The 14666-nt window shown below is 39.8% G+C and overlaps 1 protein-coding gene across 2 annotated transcripts in view; it reads left to right on the top strand.

The window, feature by feature from the left end:
- Positions 1 to 14666, top strand: part of NCEH1 (neutral cholesterol ester hydrolase 1) — a 59465-nt gene that overhangs the window by 2118 nt on the left and 42681 nt on the right. The gene's annotated exons all lie outside the window — the stretch shown is intronic.

Genomic DNA, 14666 nt, shown 5'->3' with positions numbered 1-14666 from the left:
TTCAGAGAAAAGCCGTTCTTCCCCAACTATAGGCTGTCAACCCAACAAAGGCAAGACCTTTGGACCCAATGATCCTCTGTATAAAATGTGCCCTCAGCTGGCGTTTGGGACTGATACTGTGTGTAAAGCCAAGTCACAGAGATAAATAAGGTAACCAGTTATCCTCACCTGACACTGTGGCTTGAGAGTGGGTTTGCCCAGAAGTGGCTCTCATCACTTTTCTTCTAAATTGTGAAGTATCAGAAAGATTGTTCAGGCCACATGGTAGCATATTCTACCCAGTAAAGCAATTTACTAATGTCACTTCAAATTGTGCCAGGGAAAAGACAAGGTGACTTGACACATTGTAAGTAAATACGAAAGCATGACTGCTGGAGGTATGCCTCCCTGAGCCCCATCCCAACCAGGCCACTTGCTGGCATCAAGGCCAGGCAATTTACAAACTACCTCTGGTCTTCCTCTGTTTTCCCTGTAAAACAGGCTTAAAACCTACCTTATGAGGTTGCTATGAGGTTTAATAATGTATTTAGATATCTGGAACTTGTAGTTATACCTCTAAGAGTTAGATTGTGGAGAAAATCTGTGGGATTGCCCAACCTTGTTGAAACGGTAAAACAAATGTAAACTGGAAGTGATTTATCTCATTGAAACCTGGGGAGCTATCACTAAATTGCATGGCATGAAGTTTGTGACCCAAGCAATTTTAATTAGAGTTGATTTGCTCATTGACAAAAGCCACTGAAGCTACTTCAGAGGTGAAGTTTGGCCTACTTCTTAGCACAGTCAGCACGTGCCCAGCATCAAGAATGATGGATGCTGCTTCTATTCTGTGTCATTGGCAAATGCTGCACCTCTTCCTGCCCATTCTTATCTCCTTTATCTTGTGCAGGTGAGTCAGATAATTGAGATTTTGTTCACTATACTTTTTCTTTCCTTGGGATCCTCCAATATAACCTAAGAAGAAGCTACTTGAGATCTTTCTCAAGTCATTTCAAACACAGATGCTGCATTAAAATCCCCAAGGATCTTTACAAATCCTGATGCCCAAGTTCTGTGCTATACCAGGTTTATTCAGAATCTCTGGGAGGTGAGTCCCAGGCATCAGGAGCTCTAAAAGCTCCCCACGTGATTTCAAATGCAGTAAAATTTGAGAACCATTGCTCTTTAAGGTGAATCAAATGCATTGCAGATCAAATAATCTATATTCCTTAAATTGCACTAGTTACTTGCACACAGGTTGCTGGAAATGAGTCCTTTTACATTAGCATGGATTAGTTTATCAGATTAGTTGATTGACACTTTGGCTGTAAGAGTCTAAGGGGATAAAATACTAGCTAGGCAAATTACATTGTTATAGCAAAGCCTTCATAAGATGTTGAGCTGTGGAAAAACACGAAAGGTTTGGGAAAGGCAGTGGAGAAGATTGGTCAGCAAGACACTGGGGGACAAAAGTAGAGAGTTGGTGGGGGTGCGTTCAGGAGACTGATTTCAAAATGCTGTGTAAGGAAAGTTTTTTCAAAATGGTAATCCTGGTACAGGTGGAGATACTGAGAACTGTGCACTGCTGATTTGGGCAATATGCATTGGAAATAGTAGAAGTAGGCTTATTCTTTGACCCAACAATCCCTCAGTATGAATTAATTTTGAGTAATCAGTGATATAATCAAAATTATAGCTGTAGGGATCGAAACATTTTACAGGATTAGAAACCTTATTCAACTAGTCCAAAAGCACTACTTTTTTTTTTTTTTAAGATTTTATTTATTTTGAGAGTAAGAGAGAGAGTGAGTGGAGGGGCAGAGGGAGAGGAAGAGCCAGAATCTCAAGCACTCCATACTGAGTTTAGAGCTCAGTGTGGGGCTCCATCCCACAACCCTGAGACCATGACCTGAAATTAAGAATCAGTCACTCAACCGACTGAGCCACCCGGGTGCCCCAGCACTGCTGTTTCATGAGAAATAAGGGGGAACATTCACCAACCTTGTTTTGTTTTTGCAGCATGGTTTAAAAAAAAGTGAAAGCAAGAAAAATAAGAAATCCTATAAATTATGGAACACACATTTTTTAATACTATACAGTCAAAACATTTAGGTTGTAAAATAATGTCTAATGACCTACAAAAAATATGTACTTTATGTTAAGTGAGGAAATGCAACAAAAATATATAGTTCTGTATATCTATATACCAAAACATATAGTTATATACATCAGTAGCTATACCAGTCTATCTTTACTTAGAGAAAAGGCAGAAGGGTATAATTTAAAATATAATGCTTTTTTTCTGGTCTATCTTCAATTTTAATTTCTATATATTCTAGCTTTTCTATGAATGAGTATAGTAATAAGAAATTGTTTTAAAAAGTTTTTGTAGATTTCCTATTTCTAAAAAGGAATTGATATGCACACACATACCAATGTGATTATTTTAGTCATTGTTCTATAAGGAAGTCAGATTTCTTTAAAAAAAAAAAAAAAAGCATCCCAGATCCCCTGATACAGGTATCACAGTGGCATGCTTCATACATAGTCACTTAGATGTGACACAGATGGGAAGCTCACATGTGCAGTTTTAGGGAGATGCTAGAATGGCCTAAAAGAACCTACAGCATGCTGGAATGGAGAAGACATGTTAATATATAGCTATTAAGAAGGCAGCTGCTGACAGGCATTACTGAAGAGGCACAGTTTCAGAAGCTCATAGAAGGGAGAGGTTATGTACAGTTTAGAGGAAGGTAAAGATGGCGGCTAAAGGCAATAGGTGTCTGAAGGGAGCTCAGAGCAAGGGCTGGGTTTGGCTCACCTTGATCATTTCCCAATTTACTAATAACTCTACTATATATCTTTTTTTAAAAAGATTTTACTTATTTATTTGAGAGGGAGAGAAAGAGCGGGTGCAAGTAGGGGAGAAGCAGAGGGACAGGCAGACTCAGAGAGGAGTACAGAGCCTGATGGCGGGGCTCGGTTCCATGACCTGAGGTCCTGACCTCAGCCGAAATCAAGAGTGGATGCATAAGCAAATGAGCCACCCAGGCGCTCCTCTACTATGTATCTTTTTGATGACATAATGTAAAACAGATGATTGAAATTTATATTTTTGCTGAATGTTCCCCCTGTTTCTTCTGGATGACCGTGCTTTTGAACCAGTTGAACAAGGTTTTTCATCTTGTAAAATGTCTCCAGACATCAGAATGCAACTTGGCTTCCCCTGGATGTTCCATGCATGAATGTGCACTCAGGCTGTGTAAGTGTGTAGTTTAAATCCAGCTCAGCTGGATGCCATGCAGAACTCCGGGTTTGCTAACCTTTTTCATAACTGTTTGTGAACCGCAATGTTTCCTACTGTCCGGTAAATTTAACTCAAGAACATTAGTAAATAGTAAGTTTTGTCCGCTGCCTTCAGGGCTTGCTATGATACATATTTCTTCATTTAATTAAAGATTTCACCAATCACAATAATTCTGAACTAACTTGATGGAATTTTTATAAACACCTGCAGCAGAAATGCTTTAAGAATACTTTAGGGGTGGGACATCTGGGTGGCTGTGTCCAGTAAGTGACTGACTCTTGATTTTGGCTCAGTTCCTGATCCTTGGATCATGGGGTCGAGCCCTGCATAGGGCTCCACACTCTGTGGGGTGTCTCCTGGAGATTTTCTCTCTCTCTTTCCCTCTGCTCCTCCCCCAAGCTGTCTGTCTTTCTCCCTCTCTCTAAAATAAATAAATAAATCTTTAAAAAAAATTAGGGCAGATTGATTCAGCTACCAGATGTGTTAGGCAATGCCCAATTTATAGTTTACTTTGTTATTTTTCCTAGAACTCTACAAATAGAGCCCTCAGCACAGGAATGCTATATTACTTTATTTTAGTGGGACATTCTGTTTCTATCCTGTGACTTGGGCTTGACCTTAAGACATTTCTGGGAGGTATAGAAGTGTGTTAATGCACAATTTTTTGTTTTAACATACTGAGTATATATTTTCATTGTCAAATGAAATGATATAGGAGATCATTACTTCTTTTCTCCATTTTATATTTATAAAGAATTAAGAAATATAATTGAATGTCCAAGTGGCAAACCTCGTTATATTCTCTACCCAGTTTGTGTCCTGTTACGAAATTTTAACAATCTTTCAGTGTTTCCAAAATAAAACTAAAATCCTACCCTTTGGAAGTCATCACTCCTTCAATAAATAATAACTAAACACCTGTGTTAAGAACTGGCAAAACAAACATGAAAAAGACCCATATCTAATCTTGAGCAGTTTACAATGACACGAAGGGAAGTTAAGCCTATTGGCAGTTACAAAGGGTGTTCTTTTTTTTTTTTTTTTTAAGATTTTATTTATTTATTTGACAGAGACACAGCGAGAGAGGGAACACAACCAGGGACAGTGGAAGGGGAAGGAGCAGGCTTCCCACTGAGCAGGGAGCCCAAGGCAGGGCTGGATCCCAGGATCCCTGGATCATGACCTGAGTAGAAGGCAGATGCTCAACAACTGAGCCACCCAGGTGCCCCTACAGAGTGTGTTCTTGAATGACAGAGTTTTTGACAGAGGTGTCATGGGTTGCTCCAAGAGCCTGAAAAAGGACCTCTAATGTAGAACCAGGCAGCAGGCATTGAGGACTGTTTTCCCTTCACATTGGTATCTAATCTGAGTTACCAAGGTTGATTGTTGACAGAAAAAAAAAAAAAAAAAAAAAAACGACAAAAAACTAACCTCTGTAAAGCACACAGTAAGCGGATGTTCTTACTCTCCTTCCCTTACAAAGGAGGAAACTGAAAATGCAAAGGAAAAATAACTTGCTCAAGATGACCCAGTTCATGAGAGATTCAACTCCTGCCTGTCTCACTCTGAGCTCAAGAGCTTACCCATTGTACTAGCTGCCTTTCCACAGGAGCTGAGTGAACAAGATGCAGGAGGAAAAGAGGAGGGTGGAGAGGGGAGGGTGGAAGGGCATTCCAATGGGAGAGGGACTGTGCCAGAAGGGACAGTCCAATGGGAGAGGGTTATATAGCTAAGCAACCAAAAGTAGTTTAAACTTCAGAGAGGGAAGGCTGGTGGGAGCCACAGACCAGATAACAAAGGGCTCTGTGGGCTGAGAAAGGGGCCACTAAAAGAGTTTTCACAGGGAAATCACATAGTCGACTCTGTATTCTAGAACAGTCTTCTCAGTGAAAGTGAGTGGAAAGTAGTGAAAGTAGCGGGAATGGATGTGCATGGAGTGAGAGTAAGACTGAGAGATCCTACCAGGGATACCCCCAGGGGGATACCAGTGGCGACACAGGATACAGAGGCCTGCATTAAGAGAAATGAGACCCTAAAGGAACATGATTTCTTATATTTTACGTTTATATAGCAGTCTAGATTTTACAAAATATTTCACTTAATTGCCCCCCCCCCTTTTTTTTATTTTTTCAAAAAAATCTGTGTTTGGCAGTGCCTGGGTGGTGCCCTGGTTAAGCATCTGACTCTTGGTTTTTGCTAAGGTCGTGATCTCAAGGTCGTGTGATCAAGCCCCAAGTCCCACTCTGTGTTCAGTTAGAATTTGCTTAAGACTCTCTCTGCCCCTCCCCTGCCTCTCTCTCTCTCAAATAAAATGAATAAATTATTTTTTTTAAATGTGTTCTAAGTTTTTTTTGTTGTTTATAGTTTTTGGTTGTTGTTGTTTTTAAGTAAGCTCTCTGTGGGGCTTGAACTCATGATCCTAAGGAGAGTCACTTGCTCCACCCACTAAGTCAGCCTGATGCCCCACCCTTCCTTTTATTTTTGTAATGGATAACTGGCTGGCATGAATTGCTTCCATTTATCAAGTGAGGAAACTGAGGTTCAAAAAGGGTCAGTGACCTCCCCAAGATCACATGGTTCATTTATATTGGCAAAACAGACACTAGAATCGAATGTCCTGGTTTCCTATTTTCCTGCTCTCACTTGCTGAGCCAGGCTGACCTAAAAACAAAGTCCTCCATGATGGATTTGCCCTTTTTGTCTCTAGTGCTGTCTCTGTGACCCACCCCTCGTAGCTGCAGCCAGGCACAGGGGAGTGCTCATGATAACTTTGATACTAGCTCACTGAATCCTGACCTTTTTCTGATCTCCCCCAGTTAAATTAATCTTCAGTAGTGCTTCCCAACCTTTTTCCATGCCATAGACTCGATTATGCTTGTAAAAATATGCCAGAGGAAACTGGAGGAGATAAGGAGGGAATCGATCTGTATGGGCTTGAATGATAGAACTGGCAAGATTTATACAGAGGATTACACAAATGGGTCTCGAATAGAATATGGATGCTGATAAATTTGGAGTAGCTATAAAAAACGGTTTTGAGTTTTCACCTCCATGAAACATCGAAACATCAATGTCATGTGGCCCACCTGTTGGGAAGCTCTCCTCTCCATAGTTTATAACCATTTAAGTACAAGTTTGTTATTATTGCTATTAAACATAGATAGATAGTCCCCAAGGTACATATGTATCTAGGTAGTCTTATAACTTATTGTCCAAACCAGGACATTTTTAAGAGTGCTAGGAGCTGCTATTAATAATCATGCTGGGAAAACTACTCTAAGTCAGAATTATTCCCAAACAGATCTGGACTGTTTATTTGGCTTGCCACCATTCAGCATAATCAAGTCAAAGTTGTAGAATAATTCCTGTGCTCCCTGTTCTGCTGAAACCTGACCGTTAACCCTCCAGTAACCCACCCCTGCCATCTCTTCCCTCACCCCCAGGCTTCATGTCCCCTGCAATAGTGGCAGAATAGAAGTACCGACTTCCTAATAGTCACATAGAGCCTGCCCCAGTCAGTCCCACATTGCGGGATCTAGCCTCAGTGTTCCCATGATGTCTGCACACTTGATACCTCTGCCTCCCATGCCCTCCCACCCGTGGACTTTAGCTAACATTCCACACATCTTTCAACACCCACTCAAAAAGCATCTCTTTGGGAAACTTTCCTTTTTCCCCAATCAGCCTTAATCTCTCTGTCCTTTATACTCTGCTGGCATTCTCATGTGTGTGTCCCATTATGTTTCTTTCCTTAGGTGGATGTTTCTTTATGTACAAGCTCCCCACCAAATTCTAGGCTTTCTCAGCTATCATAGACATAATTTCCCTTATCCGTTTTAGGGTTTGGTTTTGCTTTGAAGATCATTTGTTATAGAGAAAACAAGAATTTATGGTTCTGCTTACTTTCAGTCTTCTGTATTACTTCATTTGCACCAAAGAGCAGACTTAGTGCTCCCATGGGCCTGTGACTCTGAACTTACTCCCAAAGGATTTTTTTGCTGCCCTTTGCAACATTTTTTTTTTTTTTGCAAGCCTCACTGTTTTCTGGGTTTTTAACTTCCTCATATTATTTTTGCAGATTGATGCTTATTTTTGAATTTGTAATAAATGTATCTGTCTGTTTCTTGTTAAACATTAGGCTGTCTCTTTAAAAGATCACTGGTGAAGGGGCACCTGGGTGGCTCAGTGGGTTAAAGCCTCTGCCTTTGGCTCGGGTCATGATCCCAGTGTCCTGGGATCGAGCCCCACATCTGGCTCTCTGCTCAGCAGGGAGCCTGCTTCCTCCTCTCTCTCTCTCTGTCTCTCTCTCTCTCTCTCTCTCTGCCTACTCGTGATCTCTGTCTGTCAGATAAATAAATAAATAACTTAAAAAAAGAAATCCTTTATCAGAAAAGATCACTGGTGAATTCCCACATTCATTTGATACTGTTCTACCTTTCCCTTTTCCTCTTAAATGGATAATTGACGAATGCTTCATGAGAAATTAATTTGACTGACCCTCTTCTGTGCTGCCTGTCCCATAATATTGTCCGTGCTCTGGGATTCACATTACCCTTTCTTTGACGGTTCTGAAGTCTACTCTTCTAAAATGCAAGATGTTTATCTCACTCTTCCTAGTTTATGCCTCAGTTCTAAGGGTCACTCTGTCCCAAGCTTGCAGGCCTTTCCATTTCATGGCACAGTTCTTCCCTGTTAGTGAGAAGCATGTCCATGGCAGCAATAATTCCTGTTTCCTTGACTTTCTTAGCAAGTCAGTTCGGCTTGTAGAAAATGATCTAGTTTTAATAGAATGAGATTGCTGGCAGATAAGAGTATAATAATGGATCTGTTTACTGAATAATAAACACAACCACTAGCAAGGTTAAATAACTGCTGGCTGTGTACGGGATCTGTTGGCCTCCATAGCCCTTTCTGTGATATTCCATAGCTTCCTATTATGATTGCTCCTTCTTCCCTCCTTCCCTTCCAAACCCACACTCTGGAATGTTTTGTATTAGTTGTTTGATCCACATTAAGAAAGCATCAAGCAGGGGTGTCTGGGTGGCTCAGTGGGTTAAAGCTTTGCCTTCGGCTCAGGTCATAGTCCTGGGGTCCTGGAGTCCTGGGGTCCTGGGTTCGAGCCCTGCATCAGGCTCTCCGCTCAGCAGGGAGCCTGCTTCCTCCTTTTACTCTGCCTGCCTCTCTGCCTACTCTCTCTCTGTCAAATAAATAAAATCTTAAAAAAGAAAGAAAGAAAGAAAGAAAGCATCAAGGACGTAGCATGGATTTATGAATTTCAGTCCTAGAAGATTTTATGTATTATGCCTTCAAAATTTTAGTCCTGGAGGATTTTAATATATATTACATACTGGAGAGGTTCTATGGTTATATAAGACCAGGAAATAATGAGTTGATCAGGATTTCTTTATTTACTTGTAAAACATTTCAGAATTCCTACCATATTAACATGTATTTTGAGTCTTAGAATATACAGTGGGTCCCAAAATTAACTATAGGTCTTCATTTTACAAAAAACTTCATGATGAGGTGCCTGGGTGGCTCCGTTGATTAAACATCTGCCTTCAGCTCAGGTCATGATCCCCGGGTTCTGGGATCGAGCCCCACGTCAGGCTCCCTGTTCAGTGGGGGGTCTGCTTCTGCCTCTCCCTTTCACTCTGCGCCCCTCCCAACCCCCCCCCTTCACTGCTCATGCTCTCTCTCTCACTTTTTCTCTCACTCTCAAATAAATAAATAAATAAAATCTTTTCAAGAAGTAGGTAAAGGACCTGGAATAGTACCAGAAATAATACTAAGAAATATATAGTCCAGATCTTATTTTTGTAACTGTCTGCAATATACTCCAACAGTAATATACTGTTTTGTATTCTTTTATTTTCACTGTTAATCTTGTCAGTCTGCCACTGCTCTTATAAGCAGACTGGATTTCTGTATAGATATAGATCTTAACTTCAACTTCTGTTGGCTGTGGCTACTGGGTTTAACTCCTGGCTTCAGCACTAACTAGTTGTGAAAGTAGCTGGGCAAGTTCGTAGAACTCTAACCTTAGTTTTCTCATCTATAAAAGTGAGACAATGGTAGTGCTTCCCTTGAGGCTTGTTATATGGACTATATACAATTGCATATATAAAATTCCTGCACAATGCTTGCTGTAAAGCAAGAACTAAAAACTTCTTCCTATGGTTAAAGTTTTGGAGTCTGTGGGCTGAATTTGCTGATGCTCTAACTGAATAGATCTACGAAATATCATCCTCATAGCTAACTCATACTGTTCTGTCTTGTCCTGTATATATTCAACCTTTATAAGAATCCTGTAAGGTAAGTACTATTGCTATTCCTGTAAATGAAGAAACTGAGGCACAGAGGGGGTAGGTATCTTGCCCAAGTCATGCAGAGTCAAAACTCTAATTCAGGCACTCGGCCTTTGGAGTTGGTGCTCTAAAATTCAAAGGAATTGAATGTCTCTCAGGCTTTCACTGTCTTATATCAAAGATTTCCACTGGAGTCTGCCAAGTTATCAATTCGTTTTAGAATATGATGTCACCTAAAAAAGATGCTTGGGCTTTAGGTCCCTAAGGTACAGTTGGTGACTTGACATTTTGCTATATAAATTAAAGTCCTTTATTTGAATTCTGTCCCAGTGGTGGACCATCTTGCCACATCAAGAAAGTGGTTGATATTCTTAACAAAGGACTTTGGATTTGCTCAATTGATTGCCATCTTTTGGGCCTAGAGATCTGGCCTGTACCTATGGAAAAGGTGACTTTGATTTCTAAAGTTATTAAAGGCAGGTGTCTTCAGTTGACTACCATAACAGAAGAAATTCATGATGGCCTCCTATCATTGGTTAACAACCATATACTGGGCACTGTGGTGATAGCAGTTCACAAACCAGACGACACTTGGCCTTCCTAGAACTACAATCCCATGCCAAAAATCTGTGGCAAGAAAATATAGTGAATATGGAGAAATTTGTTGGCAGGCTAGTGGTAATTGAAATCCTATAAAGGCATGAAATCCCCTATGGAAACAATGTTGAATGAGAAGAGAGTAGTTTTCAATCTGAGAAGAGGTGGTGCCAACAAAGGGGACAGAGCAGTCAGGGAACAATGAGGAAAACTGGGGAAATAAAGTGTCAAAGAAACCAGCAAAGAATAGTACCAGGAGAGGGTGGTCAGCTGAGTTGAATTCTCCTGAGAGACTGACGGAAGTGAGGTTGGAATGGGGCCCATCAGCTCTATATCCTGGTGTTCGCCTCAAAGTATCAGCCACAAATGCACTCCCAAGCAACTGTGAGTTTTACATTTCAGGGTCTCAACCTATAGCCTGTTTGTTAGAATGATTTCAAGGATGTTGGCCAAAACTAATGTTTTTAGTTAGTTTGAAATGATAGTTTGAGCTATCATTTCTCACAGGATATAGCAAAAATAAACTTTGTAGCTTATGATTAAAACCCGAATGGAAGTTACTGATGGATATTAATGAGATGCTAAATAGCTATATATAAAAATAAATATACAAGTTATATACATATAACTATTTAGTAGATTTAAAAAATATTTGTTTAAAAAAAATTAGGGGCCCCTGACTGGCTCAATCAGTTGAGCAGTTGACTCTTGATCTCAGGGTCATATATGCTGGATATGGAGGTTGCTTAAAAAAAAAGAAAAAGAAAAAAAACTTTAAAAGAACTATAAAAGTGGAAAGAAAAAGTAAAATAGCTATTATGTTGGTTGGTTCATCTATATGACAACCTATTTTAAAATGTGGAATCTTAGAAGCTAAGTAGCTTTTTCTGTCTACTTCAAAATGAAGTTCACATCAGATGAATATTAAACTTATTGCCTTATAGATTGATGCCTATTAATTCTGTAGTTAAAAGTATACCATTAAAATGCTCATACTATACTTTTGTCAAGAACAATAGGCCAGGGTTTTGTAGGACACACCATGTGCTAGGTTTGAACCTTAGTTAGCGACCACAGAAGCTCAAAACCAATAGCTTGTCGATCTTATTTCCTCACGTAGCAAATTCAAATTGGCAAGTTCTGTGACTTAAATGAGGATGTTTTGGATAAAAACAAGAACATTGTTATTGGTTATGTCCACAGAAGGAATCTGTTTGGCAGTGATTTTCAATTGCTCTAAAAACGTGATTTCCCGACTCCATAAAAGCCTATTTTGGGGTAGATTGTAGAACTTTAACTGCTTAAAAAGTTGGACTTTCATTTGGGTGTTGTTAATGTTCAGATGTCTGTATGCCATTCCCCTCCATCCCATCCATTTTTTGAGTCTGAAAGGATACAAAGAAACCATCAGACAGATGTGGAAGTAAGGGCATTCCAAGAAAATAGCAGGTGTATAATTCTGCAGTGGGACAGCATGGCACCTACCGGAATCTACTTCTATTGAGATTCTGAAAGGTGTAAGAAGTTTGAAGGAGATCTTTATGTAACTGAACCAGGGGTAGAACTAGTCCCATTCCTGGGTTAGGATCTATTTCACTGTTTTAATTATGCGAACTCTAGGTTAGATAATAGTAAAATTATGAAAACATACAACAACAGTATTATTTTTTTCAAGAATAAGTACCACTTGGTGAGATAAGCTTTAAACTACCCATTAAAAACATTGTTACAATCTGTAGAATAGCATTTAAATATTGGTGGCCAAATATGTAATTTGACTGAAAATTTATTTTGCTAGTGTTACTTGGTTTTTTTGGTCTTAAACAAAGACTTTTGCAAGTCAGTCTTTCCTCTTGTGTCCCCAGTGCACTGCTTCAGAAAACTCATTCTTTGTTTAAAGTTTAAAACAAACACTGCAGTTCTTGAGATCTGTGGTGCCTTCTTTGAGACAAATCTTCTTGTCTGCTCATCAAAGAGGTTGGGTCTAAGGTTAGAGACCTCTTGCTTTAACTACCCAGTCTAGTTTCTGTCTCATCCCTATTTCCCTCTCTTGCTAAACCCTGTTCTTCCCCTCCACAGAACATTTGTTATTGGGAATTGCCTGTTTAATTCCTAAGTAATTCGTCTCCCTAAGTAATTCTGTCTTTCTTGCCAGGGTGTTAAGCTCTGTGGGGGAGGGAGCGTGTCTGTGGGTTTCATCACCATGAACCCAACTCCTAAAAGTACCTGGCATGAAGTAAATGCATATCTGTGGGTTGAATAAATGGTGACTGATCCAAAGTCCCTGAACAGCTTTTACTGTAAAGAGGGTAGTGAAAATGTCCTGATGGGAGGTTTTCCCCGTACATCCTGCTTGTCAAATAAGGCATCAACAATAGGACCAGCAGCAAAATGTGCTCGCTGCTGTTTTTGTTTTGGGTTTTTCTTCAAAAAAATTTTTAAAAGATTATATTTATTTATTTGACAGACAGAGATTACAAGTAGGCGGGGGGTGGGGGGGGGGTGGGAAGCAGGCTCCCTGCCGAGCAGAGAGCCTGATGCAGGGCGTGATCCCAGGACCCTGAGACCATGACCTGAGCCGAAGGCAGAGGCCCAACCCACTGAGCCACCCAGGTGCTCCTTTCTTCAGATTTTTAAAAAAAAATTCTAAGTAGTTAACATGCAGTGCAATGTTGGTTTCAGGAGTAGAATTTGGTGATTCATCGCTTGCACCAATACCCAGTAAATATGCTTGCTTTTGCCCTGGATTCCTGTTCCTCTTCATGAAAAGCCCAAGTAGAAAAATGGTAACGGGTAAGATGCCTGCTTTTTTCAGAAAGCAAGAACTTAAAAGCAATAATGAAAGGAAACATAATCTGCACTATATTAATCCATTCACAGTTAGACTGAGCATATTACCTCCCAGGCAGTGTGCCCGTTTTAGGGCAACAAAGGTGAAGGAGGCAGTTGTTATATTTTCACCATCTATTTCTCCAAGTATCAAAAGTAGAAGCTTGAACCAAGAACTAGAGAGGGCAGAGGAAGGAGTAACTGTCTGGGGAGTGACTACGGCAGGGTGCCGCAGAGGAGGGGACATTTGCGATAGATCCTGAAGGATGATGAACATGGGTTTGGTTGTGAGAGGAAGAAGGAGAAATTCCAGTAACAGATGGAACCCTATGGTTCAGCCTTCTGGATCCGTAAGGAAGGGATGTACTGCATGGGGCAAGACAGGCTCTGCGGGCACAGGTGTGTACAGGGAAGTAGTGTGGAGGAATTGGAGTAGGTGAAAGGTGTGTTTATGCAGTAGGTGGAGAATGTTGCTGTGAGTTGTATAATCTCCGGCTGTCACAACTGCTTGAAAACTTTTTCCCATGAAAGCAAAATTCCTCGAGTGAATTAGAGGACTGAATAATTATTTTTGATATACCAGAAGAGGTATAGAATTATGCTATAGAAAAATGTGAAAAATAGAAAAACTTGACCTCCGTCTCACCTTAACACAGCCTCCATTTGCTTTTTGTCGTATTTTCTTCCAGTCTCTTTTTGTGTATGTGCTGGCTATCACACTATACATAGAGTTTTACACACAAATTATTTTACTTATCATTTACCAGGAGGATTTACCATATCATTACTGCTTAGTAGTCCCCTCCCTTTGGAATGGATATATCAAAGAGCATGCGCCATATTTAAGCTATTTCCGTAGGACCAGATACTTAGACTAGTTACTTGCTATAAGCATAGTTACTAGCTACTTATAAGTATAGTTAGTTACTATAAGTATATAGTTACTATAAGTATAATTACTAGTTACTTGCTGTAAGTATAAATGTTACAGTGAACACATTTGAGTATATGATCTTTTTGTTTTTAGGGTTTTTCCTCAAGTGATTGCCCCAAATTAGAACGATCATATCAAAGGGTATAAATATTTTTACAAGTCTTATTTCTTATTTTCAAGTTGTTTTTCCTGTATATGCTTAATAGCAATACAGGATGCCAGTTGTTTTATACTCTTTCCAACATGAACTGTTGGACAGTGGACCATTGAACAAAACAGGTTTGAACTGCGCATTTCTTCTTATACATGGATATTTTTTTTAAGAACATACTATAAATGTATTTTTTCTTCCTTATGACTTTCTTAATCACATTTTCTTTTCTCTAGCTTACTTTATGGTAAGAATGCAGTATATAAGACCTATAACATATGAAATATGTGTTAGTCAATCATTATTGGTAAGTCTGCTGGGTAACAGTAGGCTAGTAGTAGTTAAGTCCGGGGGAGTTAAACATTACAGGCAGATTTTTGACTCTGCTGCTGGTTTGGCGCCCCAACTTCTGCATTGTTCAAAGGTCAACTACAATTGACTTTTTAAAACTTACTTGAAGAGCTTACATGGATGCCTTATTTAACTATAATTTCTTTGTAAACAGTTGACATTTTCTTCACTGCCCTGAAAAGGAAAATACAGGGGCTTGTTAGCAGAGTG

Source organism: Mustela putorius, unplaced genomic scaffold, assembly GCF_011764305.1.
Source record: "Mustela putorius furo isolate JIRA1106 unplaced genomic scaffold, ASM1176430v1.1 tig00003834_pilon_pilon_pilon, whole genome shotgun sequence".
Lineage (NCBI taxonomy): Eukaryota > Metazoa > Chordata > Mammalia > Carnivora > Mustelidae > Mustela > Mustela putorius.
This window is presented reverse-complemented; position numbering and strand designations above follow the sequence as displayed.